General features: G+C 43.3%; 1 protein-coding gene across 1 annotated transcript in view; it reads left to right on the top strand.

Moving 5' to 3' along the window:
* LOC132854431 (exostosin-1) overlaps window positions 1-22500 on the top strand; it is a 151742-nt gene that overhangs the window by 66841 nt on the left and 62401 nt on the right. The window lies entirely within an intron of this gene.

Here is a 22500-nt window from a genome sequence, read left to right on the forward strand (position 1 = left end):
CACTCATTTACACTTTCACTCGCTCACTCACACACTTCCTCATTCTCTCACTCACTCACTCACTCACTTTCTCATTCTCTCACTCACTCACTTACTCATTTACACTTTCACTCACTCACTCACTCACTTTCTCATTCTCTCACTCACTGACTCACTCACTCATTTACACTTTCACTCACTCACTCACTTTCTCATTCTCTCACTCACTCACTCACTCACTCACTCACTCACTCACTCACTTTCTCATTCTCTCACTCACTTTCTCATTCTCTCACTCACTCACTCACTGTCTCAATTTCTCATTCTCTCACTCACTCACTCACTTTCTCATTCTCTCACTCACTCACTCATTTACACTTTCACTCGCTCACTCACTCACTTCCTCATTCATTCACTCACTCACTCACTTATTCATTTACTCACTCACTCACTCACTCACTCACTCACTCACTTCCTCATTCACTCACTCATTCATTTACACACTCACTCCTTTAAACAATCATTTACTCACTCACTTCCTCATTCACTCACTCATTCAATTACACACTCACTCATTTAGACACTCACTCACTTCCTCATTCATTCACTCACTCACTCACTCATTTACACACTCACTCATTTACACACTCACTCGTTTACACACTCACTCATTTAAACACTCATTTAAACACTCATTTACTCACTCACTTCCTCATTCACTCACTCACTCATTTACACACTCACTCACTTCCTCATTCATTCACTCACTCACTCATTTACACACTCACTCATTCAATTACACACTCACTCATTTACACAATCACTCACTTCCTCATTCATTCACTCACTCACTCATTTACACACGCACTCATTCATTTACACACTCACTCACTCATTTACACAATCACTCACTTCCTCATTCACTCACTCACTCACTCACTCACTCACTCATTTACACACTCACTCACTCATTTACACACGCACTCTTTTACACACTCACTCACTCATTTACACACTCACTCATTTAAACACTCACTCATTTAAACACTCACTCATTTAAACACTCAATCACTCACTCACTCATTCATTTACACACTCACTCACTTATTTACACACTCACTCATTTACACACTCATTCATTTACTCAGTCACTCTCAAACTCTCTCGCAAACTCAATCACTCATTTACACCCTCATTCATTAATTCACTCACTAAATTATTAACTTTTTAAATCATTCACTCACATAACACATGTATTTCTGAAGATGCTCAGTATTTCATCTCTTGTGAGTCTCTCTCTCTGTCTCTGTCTTTCTCTCTCTCTGTCTCTCTCTCTCTCTCTCTCTCTCTCTCTCTCTCTCTCTCTCTCTCTCTCTCTCTCTCTCTCCCTCTCTCTCTCCCGAGCTGATCAGAGCTGTAGAAGTCATATCTGTGTTTCTCTCCGGTTGTTATGTGAGCTAGCCTAAAGCTCTGCATGCTAATGAAGCTGGGATGGATGCTCCTGCTCTGTCATGTTACTGAGAGTGAATTAGCAAACAGACAGCTGTAATAGAGACATGGCTCGGAGCTAGACAAAACTCACAACCGACAGAAGGTCGGAACATTTCTGAGCCCTGCTCCGCTGTCACACAGGCCTTTGGGATGGAATCTGAACCATTTAACACGTTCAGTGTACTGTGTAGTGTATTAGACAACACATTAACAGCCCCACGCTGTAACAGTTTAAAGGGTCTGCACTCGTGTTACCTCTCTTATATGTTCTGACATGTCGACCATGGGAAGATTTTAGGAGTTCTTTCTAATACACAGAGAAACATAGAGGAGCCTGGAGATACATAGAGGAGTCTCAGATCTGCTTATGTACAGCTGATATCTACTAAGAAAGTAATTGAACTCTGCGGCAAACTGAATCGACTCCAAGAATCAAATGAATCAAGCATACCATGTGATTTAGGTTCTGGGAGTTATTTTGTGATTGGTGTGACAAAAAATGTGTCTGTTTTATAAATTTGTGACAAAACTTTTTTTTTGTTTTGTGTAACGACTCGATTCGGCACAATCCCAAGCACATCATTATCCTTTTAAAGTCTTACCACTGCGTACACATATGTACAGTAATTCCTTTCTATTTTATGATGGTTGTACTCATGTTACATGCACGTGAATCTGAGAGAGCTTTGGCAGTGAAGAACTCCAAAAAACACTCAGCAAAGGTTAATGAATGAATGAATGAATGAATGAATGAATGAATGAACAGAAATGTCTTGATAAATATTTTGTTTTGCTTTTTTTTAATCCTACTTAAGCCTTGAGGGGAACAAAAAATACCCCCAAGCTTACTGTAGTTTTGCCTGAAAAGGTTTATCATTTTAAACACAAAGACCTACCACCACTTCATCACAGTAACGATCCTACGATCTCACACTAATAATATAAATATTATACTGTAACATTATAATAACAAGCAGTTACAAATCGAGATTGCATTAAAACCGAGTCCGTGCCGAACAAAGGGCATTATTTGTAAATGCGAGCCATTATGTCCAGAGCGACAGTAAGGAAGCGGTGTGAAAACGCTGACGCTGCAGTTCCGTGCCCTTTTCTCGCAGTCCCCCGGCACAGAGGCAGAGGATTTTTCAGTAGAAGCGCTGACAGTAAGGAAGTAAAGGTAAAGTCCTTCAGGGCTCCATTCAGAGCAAGCAACCAAATGGCTAAAATCTATGACATCACAGTGATGTTGGATTTTATTCTGATTGGTCAGGAATTGTTTCTATAGCAACAACGTATCCACGATAGACGCGCCACTGTACGGTAGAAGGAGCTGGTTAGTTAGCGTTAAGGGACGGAGTCTCTAGTGTCAGTGCTTTGTGAGGTAAAGCTAAAACTTCACTTACGGATCCCTGTATACGTACTGTAGAGGAGCGAGATGTACAGTACGGGGGCCAAGCATTTTTTTTGAACATTTTTTTTTTTATTTTACCTTATGCACCGCTAATGTCTAGATATAATCCAACGACGATTTTCAATAATAATCAGCAGAATAACACACATCTGTTCAATTCATTCACACCTCTGTGTTTTCCCAACAGATGTTCCAGTCAGGATTCAGTGTATTTAACAGAGGACTCAAATGAGCAACACACACACCTTGTGTTTCTATTAGAATAATTTCTCACGCAAGTGTTTGGCTTTACTTGTGTTATTATCGTGATTAACGACTACAGTGGGCTTAATATACACAGGGATTATTAAAAAAAAAAAAAAAAAGGCGAGTGTTTGATTCAGTAGTAAAACAATGTGTTTTTCTACTTTGTCTATGAAAAGAAAAATGATGCCCTACTTAGTTACAGGCTTTATAATTATTTACATGTAGTCTATGTTTATACCTGGCATTTTTACGGTATGAAAATTTTTTGTGAATGATGCCTTCATGTGGGGGGCACGGTGGCTTAGTGGTTAGCACGTTCGCCTCACACCTCCAGGGTTGGAGGTTCGATTCCCGCCTCCGCCTTGTGTGTGTGGAGTTTGCATGTTCTCCCCGTGCCTCGGGGGTTTCCTCCGGGTACTCTGGTTTCCTCCCCCGGTCCAAAGACATGCATGGTAGGTTGATTGGCATCTCTGGAAAATTGTCCGTAGTGTGTGATTGCGTGAGTGAATGAGAGAGTGTGTGTGTGTGCCCTGCGATGGATTGGCACTCCGTCCAGGGTGTATCCTGCCTTGATGCCCGATGACGCCTGAGATAGGAACAGGCTCCCTGTGACCCGAGGTAGTTCGGATAAGCGGTAGAAAATGAGAGAGTGAATGAATGTCTTCATGTGTTACAGTGCAACTTTCTCTCTCAGTCAAACATCCTTCAGTCATCCAGTGATTTTCTAAAGGCAACCACACACACACACACATGCACACACATCACATATCTTGAATACGTTTGACTAAATATTTTATTTATTTAGTAATCTGTAGATATCCTTTAATTCATTTATTCTTTAATTTAATTCCAACAAACAAACCTGGGAAGCTTTATGTCTGTGTGAGGGGAAAAAAGGGTCATTTAAAATAAACGAATAATCAGTTGATTGAGCTGTTACTATAGCAACGATAACGAGTCATAACAAGAGCATGCATATATATATATATATATATATATATATATATATATATATATATATATATACGTGATTTTTTTCTGTAAAACCGGAATTACATCATTAATTTAGATTCATGATTCTAATTATTTTATTGCAACTCTCCACCCATTGTCCACCTCTGTCTCTCTCTCTCTCTCTCTTTCTCTCTCTCTCTCTCTTTCTCTCTCTCTCTCTCTGTGGAAACGAGCCAGAGCTACAGCATTTCTGTACCTCTTAGACTGGAAAGCGCCCACTCACCACTAATAATAATCTAATAAAACAGTCAGCTAACAGCCTCCAAAATAGTGTCTGTATAAAAAAATAAATAAATAAAAATTGAGGGACCATCAGATTAATTTACTGCATGATGCATGCCAATGGAGATGCCAGGCCAGCTTTGGGCAGCAGTGTTAAAGGGGGTGGGGAGGGAAGAGAGAGAGAGAGAGAGAGAGAGAGAGAGAGAGAGAGAGAGAGAGAGAGAGAGAGAGAGACAGAGAGAGGGAGAGAGAGAGAGAGAGAGAGAGAGAGAGAGAGAGAGAGAGAGAGAGAGAGAAACAGAGAGGGAGACAGAGAGAGAGAGAGAGACAGAGAGAGAGACAGAGAGAGAGAGACAGAGACAGAGACAGAGAGAGAGGGAGACACACAGAGAGAGAGAGAGAGACAGACAGAGAGAGAGACAGAGAGAGGGAGACACAGAGAGAGAGAGAGAGACAGAGAGAGAGACAGAGACAGAGAGATAGAGAGAGAGAGAGAAAGAGAGAGAGAGAGACAGAGACAGAGAGATAGAGAGAGAGAGAGAAAGAGAGAGAGAGAGACAGAGACAGAGAGAGAGAGAGACAGAGAGAGAGAGAGAGAGAGACAGAGAGAGAGAGAGACAGAGAGAAACAGAGAGGTGTGCTAAGGTGGACTGTATTTGAAGCACTTTACCTTCTTTCAGTCCTTCAGTTGTTCCTGCCACAAGCCGTGTCAGAATATTAACGCTGAGAATATTAACACTGTTCTGGTGTTCAAAGGGGAAATAAACTACAGTTACACACTTAACCGTACTCCATGCTAAAAGTATTGGCACCCCATATGAAGAAACAACGCACAAACCTTAGCAATTAATAAAACAAAACATTCTGAAAATGAAAAAGAAATCAAATGTCAAAAAATAAACAAGCAAATAAATAATCAAAGAAACCAAAAATTAATTGATAAATTGATTTCAGAACAGATTTTTTTCTGGTCAGTGTCACTAATAAGAATAATCATAAAAATGCTCAGGTTTATGCTGGTGTTCAAAAATGTTTTTCAATGTATAAATCTCTTAAAATCTTTAAGATAAAGTCGTTTTAAATGACCTTTATTTATTTAATTACTTTATATAAATTTCGAAAATGTAAATCACTTTGCCAACACATTTTTGGCACAAAATGTGTAATTTGAATGTGGGCAAAAAAAAATAAATAAATATTATTTAATTAATTAATCCTAACTTTACTGTGTTTCCAAAGTAAAACTAGTTAAGTATTACTGTATTTATGTGACAAAATATATTCCAAAAATCTGTTTCCATCACCTTTTTCTGCAATCTTTTTTGATCCATATGCCAACTTTTACACCTCAGCCAAGTGTAAAAAAGTTTGCTGTGATATTTACACCTTTTGGGAGCTTAAATGAAGAGGGTTGAGTATTAAAGATGATGCCTTGGAGAGAGATTTTGGATATATCCTGCAGTTTGAAGATATTTATCGTGGGTAATTTATTTATTTATTTATTTATTTATTTATTTACTTGTTGCAGGTGGTCATGGTCATGTGACTTTTGTCAGGTGAATACTTCACCTTCTGTCATCGTAAGATATCTGGATGTGGATCTTCTGTTCACGTTGGCGTTTTCAGTTCCGTTCTAGATTAATTAGGTCAAGAGGGAGAGAAAGCCTTGGACCTGATTGAGGAATGCCTCACATGGGGTGAAAGAAATCAGAGCTATTTTAATAACCTTCTTAATTTCTTTGACTTGGAAAATATCCCTCTCAGCTTTGCTGTACAGTCTTGTGTATGCAGTAAAGACGCCTGTTCACACAGTCATAAAATCCAGGTAGACTGTGCTTGATTGCCATGAAAATATGTATGTTTTGGGTTGTACATAGAACTGAAGGTTCCTGAAGTGTCCCCAGGGGTTGTGGCATGCATAGGGCCATTTAAACATCCCACAACAACCCACTTCTTAAAGTATTGTCCACTTGTCCACTCACACAGGCACCACTGACCAATCAGACCAACTCCAGAATCCATTCTGATTGATCCACTTCACTCCTTCAGACACTCTTGACCAAGTTCACCCAAGTCTGAAAGAATTTTGACTAATTCCACTTGCTAGCAAAAGGAATTCTGTCTGACCAATTTCATCCCCTATCAAAGGAATTCTGACCAATCGTACTAGCCGTCAAAGGAATTCTGTCCAGTCCAGTCCACTACCATACGAATATTAACCAATTCTGCCCATTACCATAAGTATTCTTATCTACCCCATCCACTTTCAAAGCTATTCTGACCAATGCTCCTTACTGTCAAAGGAATTTCGATTAATCCAATTAACTACAGTACCAAAGGAATTTCTATCAATACCATTAACTACCAAAGAAAATCTGATCAACTAAAAGGAATTCTGACTTAAGCTACTTCCTGCCAAAGGAATTCTGCCCAATTGAAAATAATTGGAATGTACTTGTCACGCGTAACGAACCGCCGGACGAGCGTCGCCATAGAGACGCGTCCCCTGAGTACTAACGCGCTTCCGGACTACACTTCCCATCAGCCACCTCCCTTCCTGATTACCGCACCAGCTGTTCCTCATCTCCGGCTCGTATATATTCACGCCAGAACTGCTTACCTGTGCGAGGTCTCGACTAGTCTTAGTACAGTCATTCTGAGCGTTTTCTGTATTCCTGTGTTCCTGGTTTTCCTGTCCTGTTTTGCCTCTTGATATTCTGATTGATTGCCGCCTGTCCCGACCTTTTGCCTGTCCCTGATTCTGATTCTGCCTTCTCTCTCTCACTGCTGTTTTGCCCGTTCTGATCTCTGCCTGTACGACCCTGTCAGTGTTTTCTAATAAACACCTCTGCTGCACATGGATCCACAGCCGTATGCCTCCTCCTTATTACAGGAGACCTCGCCAACAGAGGATCCAGCAGCTGTCGCGCAGCTGACCACTCAGGTCACCAGTCAGGCTCAGCAACTCGCCGGCCACCACCAACAGCTGACACGCCTCACTCAGCTCACACAGGAGCTCGCCGCGGCACTGCAAGGTCTGCATGGAGCCGCCGCTTCGCCGAATCCCCCAGTCCCGGCACCGACTCCCCAGGCCGCGGCGTACCACGCACCTGCGACCACCGGACCCCGTCTCGCCCTTCCAGAAAAATTTAACGGCGAACCGGGAGGTTGTAGGGGCTTCCTGATGCAGTGCTCACTGTTCGTGGCACAGCAACCGGCCCTGTACACCACGGAGGACAGCCGCATCGCCTTTGTCTGTTCCCTGCTTACAGGAAGGGCACTGGAGTGGGCTACCGCTGTGTGGGGAGAGAACGCCTTCCCCACGTTCGAGGCTTTCCTCGCCCGGTTTCGGACCGTGTTCGACCACTCCGCATCTGGGGAGAGCGCGGAGGAGCGCCTCCTGGCCTTATCTCAGGGCGATGGCACCGCGGCGGAGTATGCTCTGACGTTCCGCACTCTCGCCGCTGAAGCAGGTTGGGGGGAACGCCCCCTGCGACTGCTCTACCGCAAGGGTCTGCATCCTGATCTCCAGGCTGAGTTGGCTTGCCGGGATGAGGGAAGGAACCTGTCCGAGTTCGTGGACCTCTCAATCCAGCTAGACAATCTGATGCGCTCCCGTCGGGCGCGAGCCCCTCCGCGCACCGCCACCCGCCTTACACGCGCCGAATACTCTGAACCCATGCAGGTCGATTACACGCACCTCACGCTGGAGGAACGAGATCGTCGCTTCCGGCTCCGTCTCTGCCTTTACTGCGGGGAACCGGGACACCGACTGTCGACCTGCCCTACCAGACCTCAACGAGGGCGATACCCTCCGGTGAGTCAACGCTCCGTCACCCCGTACTCACCGAGCTGCGCCAAGATCAGTGTACGGCTCAGGATTCGGGGGGTGAATGTGGAGATCGGTGCCCTGATCGACTCGGGCGCGGCCGGTAATTTTATGTCTTGGGACTTTGTCCACACCCATAACGTCCCTGTGATTCCCTCTGTGTTTCCCTTAGCAGTGGAGGCGATAGATGGACGACCGCTAGGAGAGGGGCGTGTGACACACCTAACCCGGAGACTCAGCATGCAGGTGGGGGACCAACACCAGGAGCGCCTCTCCTTCCACATCATCCACTCCCCACGGCACGCCCTCATCCTTGGCCTACCATGGCTTCAACTCCACGACCCAACCATCTCCTGGTCCAAGCTGCGCATCACCAGATGGGGCTGCGCATGTACCGCGCACCGCCGTGTTACAGCAGAACCGTGCCAGATCAACACCACAGACACCACACTCATCTCCACCGAGACCCCCAATCTCCCCGACGAGTACCTGGACCTCGCAGAGGCATTCAGTAAGATCAAGGCTACGGAACTACCTCCTCATCGCGCCTGTGACTGCGCCATCGACCTACTGCCCGGGGTAACACCACCTAGAGGGAGAATCTTCCCACTCTCACAAACGGAGTCCACGGCCATGAATGCCTATATCCAGGAAGAACTGAAAAAGGGGTTCATTCGTCCTTCCGTGTCACCGGCGTCGTCGGGGTTCTTCTTTGTCAAGAAGAAGGACGGGGGGCTCCGTCCGTGCATTGACTACCGAGCCCTCAACGACCTCACCGTGAAGTTCCGGTACCCTCTGCCTCTCGTCCCGTCAGCCTTAGAGCAACTCCGCCGCGCGCGATACTTCACGAAGCTTGACCTCCGCTGCGCTTACAACCTCATCCGCATCAGACCAGGAGATGAGTGGAAAACCGCCTTCTCGACACAATCCGGTCACTACGAATATTCGGTCATGCCGTTCGGCCTAGCGAACAGTCCAGCGGTCTTTCAGTCCTTTATAAACGATGTGTTCCGGGACATGCTCGACCGCTGCGTGATCGTCTACATCGACGACATTCTCGTCTATTCAGAGAACAAGGAGGACCACATTCAACACGTGAGGGCGGTGTTGCAACGCCTCATCCAGCACCGTTTATACGCCAAAGCGGAGAAGTGCGAGTTTCACCAAACCGCGACATCCTTCCTTGGGTACGTCATCTCAGCAGACGGTGTCGCAATGGATGACACTAAAGTGCAAGCAGTGCTACGGTGGCCCAGACCACGGACCATCAAAGAGCTCCAACGCTTCCTGGGGTTCGCGAATTTCTACCGTCGCTTCATTCGTGGCTTCAGCACCATCGCTGCGCCCCTCACCTCGATGACACGGCAGGCTCCCACTCAGCTCACCTGGTCGCCGGAGGCACACAAAGCGTTCGGCCAATTAAAGGAGAGCTTCACCACAGCCCCGATCCTCCACCACCCAGACCCTAACCGACCATTCACCGTCGAGGTGGACGCCTCCAACACGGGAATCGGCGCCGTTCTCTCTCAACGACAGGGACCCGCCGATAAGATGTTCCCCTGTGCCTATTTCTCCCGCAAACTATCCCCGGCAGAACGGAACTACGACGTTGGAGATCGTGAACTCCTAGCTATGAAAGCAGCACTAGAGGAGTGGCGGCACTGGCTGGAGGGCGCACGGCATCCTTTTACCGTTCTCACTGACCACCGTAATCTGGAGTACCTACGTTCTGCCAAACGAATGAACCCACGCCAAGCCCGATGGACCATGTTCTTCACTCGGTTCCAATTCACCGTGACGTACAGGCCAGGGAGCAAGAACATCAAAGCCGACGCCTTGTCTCGCATTCACCGAGAGACGGACTCGCACACGCTCCCCGAGCCGATCCTCCCTGAGACTCGAATCATAGCACCCATCCAGTGGGACATCATGACCGAGATCGCCAACGCCAACGCCCAAACACCGCCTCCGAGCGAATGTCCTACCGAAAAGACGTACGTACCGGAGCACCTGCGCGCCCCGCTCCTCAACCTGCTACACGCAAGCCCGGCCTCCGGCCACCCCGGCATAACCGCGACAACCCACCTGGTCCAGAACGAGTTCTGGTGGCCGTCTCTGGCAGCAGACACACGCGAGCACGTCCACAGCTGCGCGGTGTGCCAGACCACTAAAGCCTCTCACCAATTACCCGCGGGCTTACTACATCCTCTACCAGTCCCACAACGTCCCTGGGCGCACATTGCATTAGACTTCATTACAGATTTGCCTCTGTCCAACAACTACACCACCATTCTGACCGTGATCGACCGATTCTCGAAAGCCTGCCGATTGATTCCCCTAACCAAGCTTCCCTCCGCCTTCGAAACTGCGGAGATGCTCTGCAACCACGTCTTTCGCTTCTATGGTCTCCCAGAAGACATCGTCTCGGACAGAGGTCCTCAGTTCACCTCACGGGTCTGGAAAGCTTTTTTCAAGCGGCTAAACGTTACCGTTAGTCTCACTTCGGGATACCATCCACAGTCCAATGGACAGACGGAACGACTCAACCAGGAAATCATCCGCTTTCTCCGGACGTACTGTCACCACAACCAGAACGAGTGGAGCCGGTACCTGATGTGGGCCGAATATGCACAGAACTCACTCGTCAAACCCGCCACGGGGCTGACGCCCTTTCAGTGCGTCCTCGGCTTCCAGCCTCCCTTATTTCCCTGGTCCGACACGCCCACCGACCTGCCGGCCGTTGATGACTGGTTTCATCGGAGCGGGGAGACATGGACCAAGGCCCACCGGCAACTACGGAGAGCCGTCAGGGTGCAAAAAACCCAGGCGGACAGACATCGCAGGTCACATCCAGAGTACCAACCCGGCCAGTGGGTTTGGCTTTCGACTCGCGACATCCGTCTCCGTCTACCCTGCCGCAAGCTCAGTCCTCGGTACGTGGGTCCGTTCCGAATCCTCAGGCGTATTAACCCCGTCTCGTACCGCCTCTCGCTGCCTGCCGCCTACCGCATTTCCCCGACCTTCCACGTCTCGCTGCTGAAACCGGCCGGCGAGCCGAGAGGGGGCCCCGGTCCTCCCGTGGACCTACCCGCACCGCCGCCGCTAATGATCGACGGCGAGGAGTCCTATCTAGTTCGCGAATTACTCAACTCCAGACGTCGGAGGGGCCTCTTGGAATACCTGGTCGACTGGGAGGGCTTCGGTCCGGAGGAGCGCTCGTGGGTGAGGGCGGGGGACATCCTGGATCCTTCGCTCACGGCCGAATTCCACCTGCGGCACCCGGAGAGACCGGCACCCCGTCCTCGGGGTCGGCCCCGGCGTTGGGTGCGTCCTCGCGTCGGGAGCCGCTCGCAGGGGGGGGGCTCTGTCACGCGTAACGAACCGCCGGACGAGCGTCGCCATAGAGACGCGTCCCCTGAGTACTAACGCGCTTCCGGACTACACTTCCCATCAGCCACCTCCCTTCCTGATTACCGCACCAGCTGTTCCTCATCTCCAGCTCGTATATATTCACGCCAGAACTGCTTACCTGTGCGAGGTCTCGACTAGTCTTAGTACAGTCATTCTGAGCGTTTTCTGTATTCCTGTGTTCCTGGTTTTCCTGTCCTGTTTTGCCTCTTGATATTCTGATTGATTGCCGCCTGTCCCGACCTTTTGCCTGTCCCTGATTCTGATTCTGCCTTCTCTCTCTCACTGCTGTTTTGCCCGTTCTGATCTCTGCCTGTACGACCCTGTCAGTGTTTTCTAATAAACACCTCTGCTGCACATGGATCCACAGCCGTATGCCTCCTCCTTATTACAGTACTGTACCAACTATCTTCAAGAAAGCAAGGGTTATTCCCATCCTGAAGAAACCTTCTCTGGATCAATCAGACATCAGTAACTACAGACCGCTATCACTTCTCTCTTTTCTTTCCCAAATTCTTGAAAGCATCGTGTATAATCAACTGTCTGTCTGTCTGTCTATCACAGAACAACCACCAAGATCCCAACAAGTCTGAGAAAAACTACATGTTGCTAGATCAGCCAAGCTGTCATCTGTCCTCATCCTCCTCGACCTTCTATCTACGGAAGTCTGGAATTCTGATCAATCCCTTCAATTACCAAAGAAAATCTGACCAATTAAAATTAATTCTGACCAATGCTACTTGCTTCCAAAGGAATTCTGACCAATCCCATCTACTACCAAATTAATTCTGACCAATTAAAAGGAATTCTGACCAATCCCATCCACTACATATCTAGTTCTGATTTTATCCACTATCGAAGGAATTTTGAACAATTCTGTCTATTACTATAAGATCTCTGCCCAATCCCACTTTCTGCCATAGATTCTTTAATTAATTCAGTCCACACCCCAATGAATTCCGCACCATTCTGATCATAAATGAAGGAATTTTCATCAACCCCACTTGCTTCCAAAGGTATTCTAACCAATGCCACCCACTTCCAAAGCCACTCTTCCACCCACTGCTGAAAGAATTCTCACCAGTCCTTCAAATTCTGAAGAAATTCAGATGTTTTCAGCTCCCAAAGGAACACCCACCACCATCTGATTTATTTACTCTCTCAACACTTCAGACAAGAAAAATGTTATCTCTTTGGGTCTTGATGACAGAACAGTGCAACACACACTAGTGCAGATTTTAAACTTAATATCCCATTCCAAACATTGTGAAAAAGGTTTCCATTCATTCTATCTTTCCATCTAGATGACTCTTCCGGTCTCTCTGTTGCTCGCACTCCTTATCACTCTGTGTGCTAGTTTGTTTATTTGCTCTTTTGTCCTTTATCTGTGCGTTATCTCTGACCTTCACTGTGTCTGCTTGTCGAGGCCTATGATGCTCGGGGAGCGACAGGCTTCGAAATCAGAATGTCAACACTGTCAGCCGTTACAGAGAGGCGATAAGGTGCAGAATCCAAACAGAATTAAAAATAGATTTCATACTGAGCTTCTAACTCGCACGTCCAAACACAAACGTCCAAAAGTAGATAATGACTCATAGCGATGTGCTTTTATGAAATGGATAGGGAATAAAATACTTGCCATTGTACCAGAGTAGGATCAATAATCAAGGAAGAGGAGTTACTGTTACCAGCCCAAAGGTGATTATTTGTCCAAAACAGCCACAGTCCTTGAGTTTAAAGAACACACACCACGAATTTCGTCTCATTTTGGCCACATGACTAAAGCGAAGTACAAAATTGGAGACGAAGAAGCGGTGACAGCGGTTGTCATGGCAACAGACGATAAACTTCACAACGCTAGGATCAAGGGATATAGTGGATTTATTATAATTCAGCAACTCTGACCAAAGAAAAACCATATATATATATATATATATATATATATATATATATATATATATATATATATATATATATATATATATATACATATAAGACTTTTTATTAAATACAAAACCCCTAAAACATATATCAGAACACTGCTATCTCTCATGCTACAGCTCCTATTATTAGGATGCGTATTAGCAATAATAGCCACTAATATCTCTGGAGTAATAATCTACTCAGCTCTACAACAGCACAAGGAATAATTAAAGCCGTAAACTGTAATCAAAGGATATTGAGTCATATTCAAACTTAATCCGCCTCTATAATTCCCTATAAAACCTCATTAGGGAAAGCGAAAGGCTCGTAGAAAATATTCAGGAAGCCAGAGATGCTCTCGGCAGCGAAATTAAACACAAATCGTATCAAGTCAAAGAGAAAGGCCGACGCAAGCGTAACTGCGAAGACTCTGCGTTGAGAAAGTGCTTAATAACCTGAAATTATTTTTAAAATTGAATTTTAATGCATTTTTATGCATTTAGTGTTTTAGATTGGATTCTGAGCTGCAGATATCTGTGTAGTAGGTGCGGTTCAGCATTATTATGATTTGGAAGCTTGTAGTATCACTACTTAAAGGTGGGGTCTCTGTTGTTTGAGAAATGCTTCAGAAAACTGCGTCGGGCCGACAAACAAAACAAAAACAAAACAAACATGTAGCCAATGAGCAGAAAGGGGCGTGTCTTGTCAATATGAGCGGAGAGAGTGTTCAGTGCGCATGTGTGACATTAGCAGAGCACGGTTTTAACATTGACATGGAGGATAAAAATACAGAAAGAAAGCGAAGAAAGGCTTACGATAAGGTAAGAAGTAGGACGTGTTAATATAGGATCAGCTTTCCAGCGCTGGAGAGAACTGAAGGAGCAGGAAGTTGGCCACATATTCACAGATTGGAGTTATCCGAGTCAATAACTCCTGAGCTAAACGCTGTTACTACACAAATAACACCTCTTTTCTATCGTAGTAATGTAGAGACGCAGCTACAACCGTGTTTTGTGTAGTAACAGCTTTTAGCTCAGGAGTTATTGACTCGGGAAACTCCAATCTGTGAATATGTGACCAACTTTACATAAGACGCCGAGGGGCTTTTTTCCTTCTCGATAGTGTTTTTTCCTTCTCTTGTGTGTCTTTTTTGCTTGTTTGTTTATCTACAATCGTATTGTTCTTCCCTTCAGCTATGATAAAGACACATTTCTTGCCTGGGTTACGTATGTATGTGTGGGCGGCGCTATCAATACAGGGGCGGGACCCATTTGGGATAGGGGCATGTTTGTTTTGGTGATTTGAAATGTGAACATTGGCTTTAAAACAACGGAGACCCCACCTTTTAATAGTAAAAACATACGGCGTATTAACACGTCGGATAGAGATAATTAAGTGCAGCAACGTCAGACACAAGAACACTTTCTTTAAGACTGTAAAGTTTGATGACTGTAAATTTGTTCAGTAAATGACAATTAATGTTTATGTATAGACACACAAAAAAACAACAACCAGACAATAGCTAGCTATAAATTTAAAAATGAAGATTAAAGATTTCTTCATTTTGAAAAAAGATTTTGAAAGACATTTGAAGCTTCAAAATGCTTCTAACACACTCGGAGAAAAGCTCCGTCAGCCCTCTTCTGCATACACAAGCTCGCGAAATCCCCTTATTGGCTAGTGTCACTATACGGTCACTACGGTGATGTGTTGGCTCTGCACGGATTTGAACTCGCAATGTCTTGATTATTTTTCTTGTGACTCCGGAAAACATACCGCTCCTATCATAACATTTATTATAAGGTCCTCATTTTTTGTAAACTATAGTTATACAAATATACACAAAAATCTATTATTTAATCTGCTAATTTACTTACATAAAAATCTGTGGTTTAAATGGAAAAATATGCAATCGGGAGAAAAGAAAAACAAAAAATTCAAACTAATTTTAACTTTAAAAAATAATTTCAGAAAATTACATATAAAATATTATATTTCAATAATAACTATATTAATTAAGATTATTATTTTTAGTTTTAGTTCAAGTGAGGCTCTGCGTTATATATGTTGCTTATTCAATTATTTATTTCATTTTTGAAATTTTTTTGTTGATTTTTTTCTCTCTGCTTGACTGAGTATTCACTTAGCTAGTGTAAGACGTGGTGAAGGCTGACGGATTGACAGGAGTGCAGACATAAAGCAAGGAGTGTCGGCTTTGACGAACGATGTTTATCACAAAGAACAACATCATTGTTCGCGTTCAGCTTTGAGTGTGTGACATCTGAGCAGAGGCGCAGGAACAAAGCTATAAGAAAGAAAGCTGCATGAAAGAAGGTTTTTGTCTGAATGTTAGCGTATATTCGCTTAGGAGAGTAAGCATTGTGTGGAGAGCGGCAAGATAAGAGAGTTACAACAAGGTATGTACAGTAAAGAAAGAGAGAGGGGATGAAAGGAAAGAACAAGAAAACTATAATGAGATAAATAACAGAAAAAAATTAATGAGAGAGAAAGAGAGAGAGAGAGAGAGAGAGAGAGAGAGAGAGAGGAAATGAATAAAGATAGAAAGCTAATAGAAGGTAAATGGAGAAAAATGAGGAGAGAGAAAGAGATTAAGAAGGTGAACACACACACACTCACAGACACACACACATGTAATAGTTCATCAAAATCAACCTTAAGTGATCCTGTCTGATCTAGAGCAAAAGTATAGATATATTGTTGAAACGTGTGTGTGTGTGTGTGTGTGTGTGTGCGCGAGTGTGTGTGTGTGTGTGAGTGTGTATGCGTGCGTTTAAACCATTTTTAGTAGAGGATTTCAGTCACGTCATCAAGAGGTCAAGACTTTACTCAAGTGTTCATTTATTCATTCATGCTGGGCCTAAGCTCTTTCTCTCTTACTCTTGCATTCCTCTCTCTCTCTCTCTCTCTCTCTCTCTCTCGGGATCCTTGGAGAAATCAGTGTGTAATTCTAGTTATGTATACGCATACTCTTCCCAATGCAAAACCAACTCTTCTGTTTTAGGGAGAGAGAGATTTTCACTTCCTAGATAGAATAAAGAAAATTTGGAGCGAGAGCATAATCTAATTAGCTCGAGTGGATTTATATCAGTGCTGACTTACTGAACTATCAGCCTCGATGCTGAACACAGAGTGTAACCCCCAAAACACTGAGCATGAGTCAAATCACTTTCCCACAGTGTTCGAGTTGATTTGACTCAGTTTTCCACTCGCTGCTGTATATACAGTGTAACCTGATTCATAAAGTTTGATTCACTTTCTGTGGGTGAATCAAATCAGAGTCAAATCACTTTCTCATTGTATTCAAGTACATTTGATTCAGTTTGTAACTCGGTGCTATATGTATCCCACAACACTTGGGTTGTTTGATTCACTTCCTGCATGTGAATCGTTTCAGAGTCAAATCACTTTCTCACTGCAATCGGTTCGCTTGGCTCAGAAAGCGGTAAACAATCATTCGCCAAGTGCGATAAGAGCCCTCTGCAGGCATGGAGGTGTGATGAATAAATAATTTAAACCATTTTGTGTCTATCAGATCTTTATTTTTTCTGTGTATTTCTCCACAGCACATGGCATTTCTACAGCTCTAACTTTTGGATCAGTTTGTAATACATGGCTCTTGAAAGTATAACTCAAAATACATAACATGCTTGATTCACTTCCTACTGCTGAGTCGATTCAGAGTCAAATAACATTCTCAGAATAATAAAGTTTACTTGGTTGAGTTTGTGACTCGTTGTTTATATATATAGTTTAACTCAAATATATGCCATGTTTGATTCACTTCTTGCAAGTGAATCGATTCAAAGTCATCTCACTTTCTTACTATTCAACTTCACTTAGTTCAGCTTGCGACTCATTGCTTTATAAAGCACATAACCCAAAACACATGGCATGTTTAATTCAGTTTTTGCAATTAAGTCGATTTCAGAGTCAGATTGCGACTCATTGTTCTGTATATGCAGCGTAGCCCAAATACAATGCATGTGTCATTGACTTCCTGCAGGTGATTCAACTGATTCAGAGCCAAATCACTTTCTTAGTGTAATCAAGTTAACTCGGCTCCTTTTGTGACTCACATACACGGCATGTTTGATTCACTTCCTGTCGGTGAGTCAGTTCAGAATTAAATCACTATCCCACTGTATGCAAGTTCACTTGGTTTAGTTTGTGACTCAAATACATGGCGTGTTCGATTCACTCCCTGTGGGTGAGTCGGTTAAGAGTCAAATCGTCCATGGTGCATCTGTGAAATAAGGATTCTTATGTTCGAAAGACCTCCTTTTAAATGACACCCTTAAGCCAAAGTAAATAACCCCATCATCAACAGCTTCCTGTCAGAATGTTTTTCTCCAGTTGGGGCATGCCATCAGTGTTCCACGGGCCTTGTTTGGCGCTGGATTAAGTCAAAAAGATTACACCGGCCGGAGAACCTCGAGGCCTGGAATAGAAATGACTTCATATCATGCATCACCGAATCAAATATAACAGCACTGACTGCCAGTTTTGTTCAGTGAACATCTTCCCTGCGACAAATTCTACTTCCTCTTGAGCAGGATTCATCAAAATAAACGTTTTGGATGAATAACATCACAACCTTTTTTCTGGGAAAACTCTGAGGCTGTGTAGGATGCAGGAGACTGAAGACTTTACTATATTTAAAACACTTAACCTTGTTTAAAGTCTATCTTCATCTCTACACATTGATTAAACCTCATTCTCTCTGCTGCCCTTCATAAATATTACACAACCTTTGCATTGTAAATTTGTGTCGAGGGATAGCGCGTGTCTAACCGTGGGCTGGAGCCCCGCCCGTCTGCGGTCGGCTCGTGAATAATTAATCTGTATGGTAATTAATCTCCACGCCGGAACCCCTGAGAGATGGAGGCTGTCTGGAGCAGATCAAGGCTTTGTGATGTGTGGGGTGAGTTAGAGGTCACTGACCAGCCCAAACATCATAACTCAATTACCCTCCAATGTGAACCTCTGGGTTGTGCTTCCTGTTTTACTGATACCCCAAAAATCATTTCCTTCTGAAACATAAAGCCGTCTTGCACACTGACGAAGGTATCGAGGCAACAGATGATTTCTAAGGAGTTGTGTCAGGAGACGATTCTTCTGAAGTCTTTTTTTGTTTAGAATAAAATCGTGTTTTTGTTTTGGGTTTTGTTTTGATTTAGTTTCATCTTTTTTTAGGTGTACTTTCTGAAATGTACTAAAAAGTACATTCTTAAATAATTGAAGTTGTGTTGGATTTATCCTTCAAACTAAGAGAGAGAGAGAGAGAGAGAGAGAGAGAGAGAGAGAGACTCACAAGAGATTAAATACTGAGCATCTACAGAAATACATGTGTTAAGTGTAATGAACGTGGACGCTCATGGAACGGGGACCCAGATGCAGGATAGACAAACACAAATGGGGTTTAAATGAGTGAGTGAGTGAGTGTGTGTGTAAATGAGTGAGTGTGTAAATGAGTGAGTGAGTGAGTGAGTGTGTGTGTAAATGAGTGCGTGTGTAAATGAGTGAGTGAGTGAGTTAGTGAGTGATTGTTTAAATGAGTGAGTGTGTAAATGGGTGAGTGTGTAAATGAGTGAGTGAGTGTGTAAATGAGTGAGTGAGTGTGTAAATGAGTGACTGAGTGATTGAGTGTTTAAATGAGTGAGTGTGTAAATGGGTGAGTGTGTAAATGAGTGAGTGTGTAAATGAGTGAGTGTGTAAATGGGTGAGTGTGTAAATGAGTGAGTGTGTAAATGAGTGAGTGTGTAAATGAGTGAGTGAGTGTGTAAATGAGTGAGTGTGTAAATGAATGAGTGAGTGAGTGATTGAGTGTGTAAATGAGTGAGTGTATAAATGAGTGAGTGAGTGTGTAAAAGAGTGAGTGAGTGTGTAAATGAGTGAGTGTGTAAATGAGTGAGTGAGTGTGTATATGAGTGAGTGAGTGTGTAAAAGAGTGAGTGAGTGTGTAAATTGGTGTGTGTAAATGAGTGAGTGTGTAAATGAGTGAGTGAGTGTGTAAATGAGTGACGGAGTGTGTAAATGAGTGAGTGTGTAAATGAGTGAGTGAGTGATTGAGTATGTAAATGAGTGAGTGTGTAAATGAGTGAGTGAGTGTGTATATGAGTGAGTGAGTGTGTAAAAGAGTGAGTGAGTGAGTGTGTAAATGAGTGAGTGTGTAAATGAGTGAGTGAGTGAGTATATGAGTGAGTGAGTGTGTAAAAGAGTATGTGAGTGTGTAAATGAGTGAGTGTGTAAATGAGTGAGTGAGTGAGTGAGTGAGTGAGTGAGTGTGTAAAAGAGTGAGTGAGTGTGTAAAAGAGTGAATGAGTGTTTAAAAGAGTGAATGTGTAAATGTTAAATGTTAAAAAATCACACTGTTCGTCCAAGCGTCACTACAGTAAGAATTTTAGAACTCAACCAGAATTTTCCATCACAGCTATGAGAAATTCTAAAAAGCTGTATAACCACATCGTGTCTGCACTGAGATCTTTAGTACACTAAGCCTTCACATACAAGTACACTGAAACTACAAGTACATGTTCACTGAGACATTAACTACAAGTACATGTTCACTGAGACATTAACTACAAGTACATGTTCACTGAGACATTAACTACAAGTACATGTTCACAGAGACATTAACTACAAGTACATGTTCACTGAGACATTAACTACAAGTACATGTTCACTGAGTCATTAACTACAAGTACATGTTCACTGAGACATTAACTACAAGTACATGTTCACTGAGACATTAACTACAAGTACATGTTCACAGAGACATTAACTACAAGTACATGTTCACTGAGACATTAACTACAAGTACATGTTCACTGAGACATTAACTACAAGTACATGTTCACAGAGACATTAAGCACAGAATCTTCTAGTAATTTTCAGTTTAAATAAGAATTTTTGAGATGTTTGGAAATCAGATTCCATTAAGTTAAAGTTCACTGTCAGATGTGGTCAGTGTTCAGTTTGTGTGTGTGTGTGTGTGTGTGTGTGTGTGTGTGTGTGTGAGTGTGTGTGTCTGTTGGCTTGTTGTTTGGAGCACATGAATATTTCATCTTTAACATGCAGCACAATCGCGTCTGACTGAAAGAAGGGAAATCGATGTGCAGTGTGACGACACGAAAGACGAGCTCAGTGTCTGCTGCTGGGGAGTGTGAAATCTCATCAGACACGCTCGCCGCTGTCAAGGTCAACCACACACACACACTCACACACATACAGACAAATAAAAGAGAGAAATAAAGAATCGTCTTCTGTTCATTAAACCTAGAAGTATGAAGCTGACACGTGTGTGGCTTTACAGTGACACGGAAATATTTAGACAACACACTGGGTCATTCAAAGGAAATATTCTCCCTGAACTATCCATCCATCCATTCATCCATCCATCCATTCGTTCGTCCGTCTATCCTTTCATTCATTTGTTTATCCATTGTTTGAACCATCAATTTTGTTTGCGCATTCATTTGTTTTTTGTACTTTTATTCATTCATTTTTCATTCACCCAGCTTTGTATATTCATTTATTTGTTCGTTCGTCCGTACATCCACTTTGCAACATAAATGTTATTCATTCATTAATTCATTCACCCACCAGTTTTTAATTAATTTAAATATTCATTCATTCATTCATTCATTCATTCATTCATTCATTCATTCATTCATTTATCCATCCATCCATCCATCCATCCATCCATCCATTCATTCACTTTGCAACACACATTTTAACCATCCATTCATTCAAATAGTATATTCACGGCTCCTTGTTCGCCATGTCTGTTTTTTCTTTTTTGCGTCTTGAATGGTCAAGATGTAAGAAGTGCTTGACGTTGCGCTCAGTAGTTCAGGGAGTCGTTCATTTAAGCTCTGTCTTTACACTATATTATATATTATTCTACAGCTCTGTCTTTACTCTACAGCTCTGTCTTTATTCTACAGATCTGTCTTTATTCTACAGCTCTGTCTTTACTCTACAGCTCTGTCTTTATTCTACAGATCTGTCTTTATTCTACACCTCTATCTTTACTCTACAGCTCTGTCTTTACTCTATAGCTCTGTCTTTACCCTACAGCTCTGTCTTTACTCTACAGCTGAGTCTTTACCCTACAGCTCTGTCTTTACTCTATAGCTCTGTCTTTACTCTACAGCTCTATCTTTACTCTACAGCTCTGTCTTTACTCTACAGCTGTGTCTTTACCCTACAGCTCTGTCTTTACTCTACAGCTCTGTCTTTACTCTACAGCTCTGTCTTTACACTACAGCTCTGTCTTTACTCTACAGCTGTGTCTTTACTCTACAGCTCTGTCTTTACTCTACAGCTCTGTCTTTACACTACAGCTCTGTCTTTACACTACAGCTCTGTCTTTATTCTACAGCTCTGTCTTTACTCTACAGCTCTGTCTTTACTCTACAGCTCTGTCTTTACTCTACAGCTCTGTCTTTACTCTACAGCTCTGTCTTTACTCTACAGCTGTGTCTTTACCCTACAGCTCTGTCTTTACTCTACAGCTCTGTCTTTACTCTACAGCTCTGTCTTTACACTACAGCTCTGTCTTTACTCTACAGCTGTGTCTTTACTCTACAGCTCTGTCTTTACTCTACAGCTCTGTCTTTACTCTACAGCTCTGTCTTTATTCTACAGCTCTGTCTTTACTCTACAGCTGTCTTTACACTACAGCTCTATCTTTACCCTACAGCTCTGTCTTTATTTTACAGCTCTGTCTTTACTCTAAAGTTCTGTCTTTACTCTACAGCTCTATCTTTATTCTCCATCTCTGTCTTTACTCTAAAGTTCTGTCTTTACTCTACAGCTCTATCTTTACTCTACAGCTCTGTCTTTATTCTACAGCTCTGTCTTTACACTACAGCTCTGTCTTTACTCTACAGCTCTGTCTTTACTCTACAGCTTTATCTTTACTCTACAGCTCTGTCTTTATTCTACAGCTCTG

This window comes from Tachysurus vachellii, chromosome 12 (assembly GCF_030014155.1).
Source record: "Tachysurus vachellii isolate PV-2020 chromosome 12, HZAU_Pvac_v1, whole genome shotgun sequence".
NCBI classification, from domain to species: Eukaryota; Metazoa; Chordata; class Actinopteri; order Siluriformes; family Bagridae; genus Tachysurus; species Tachysurus vachellii.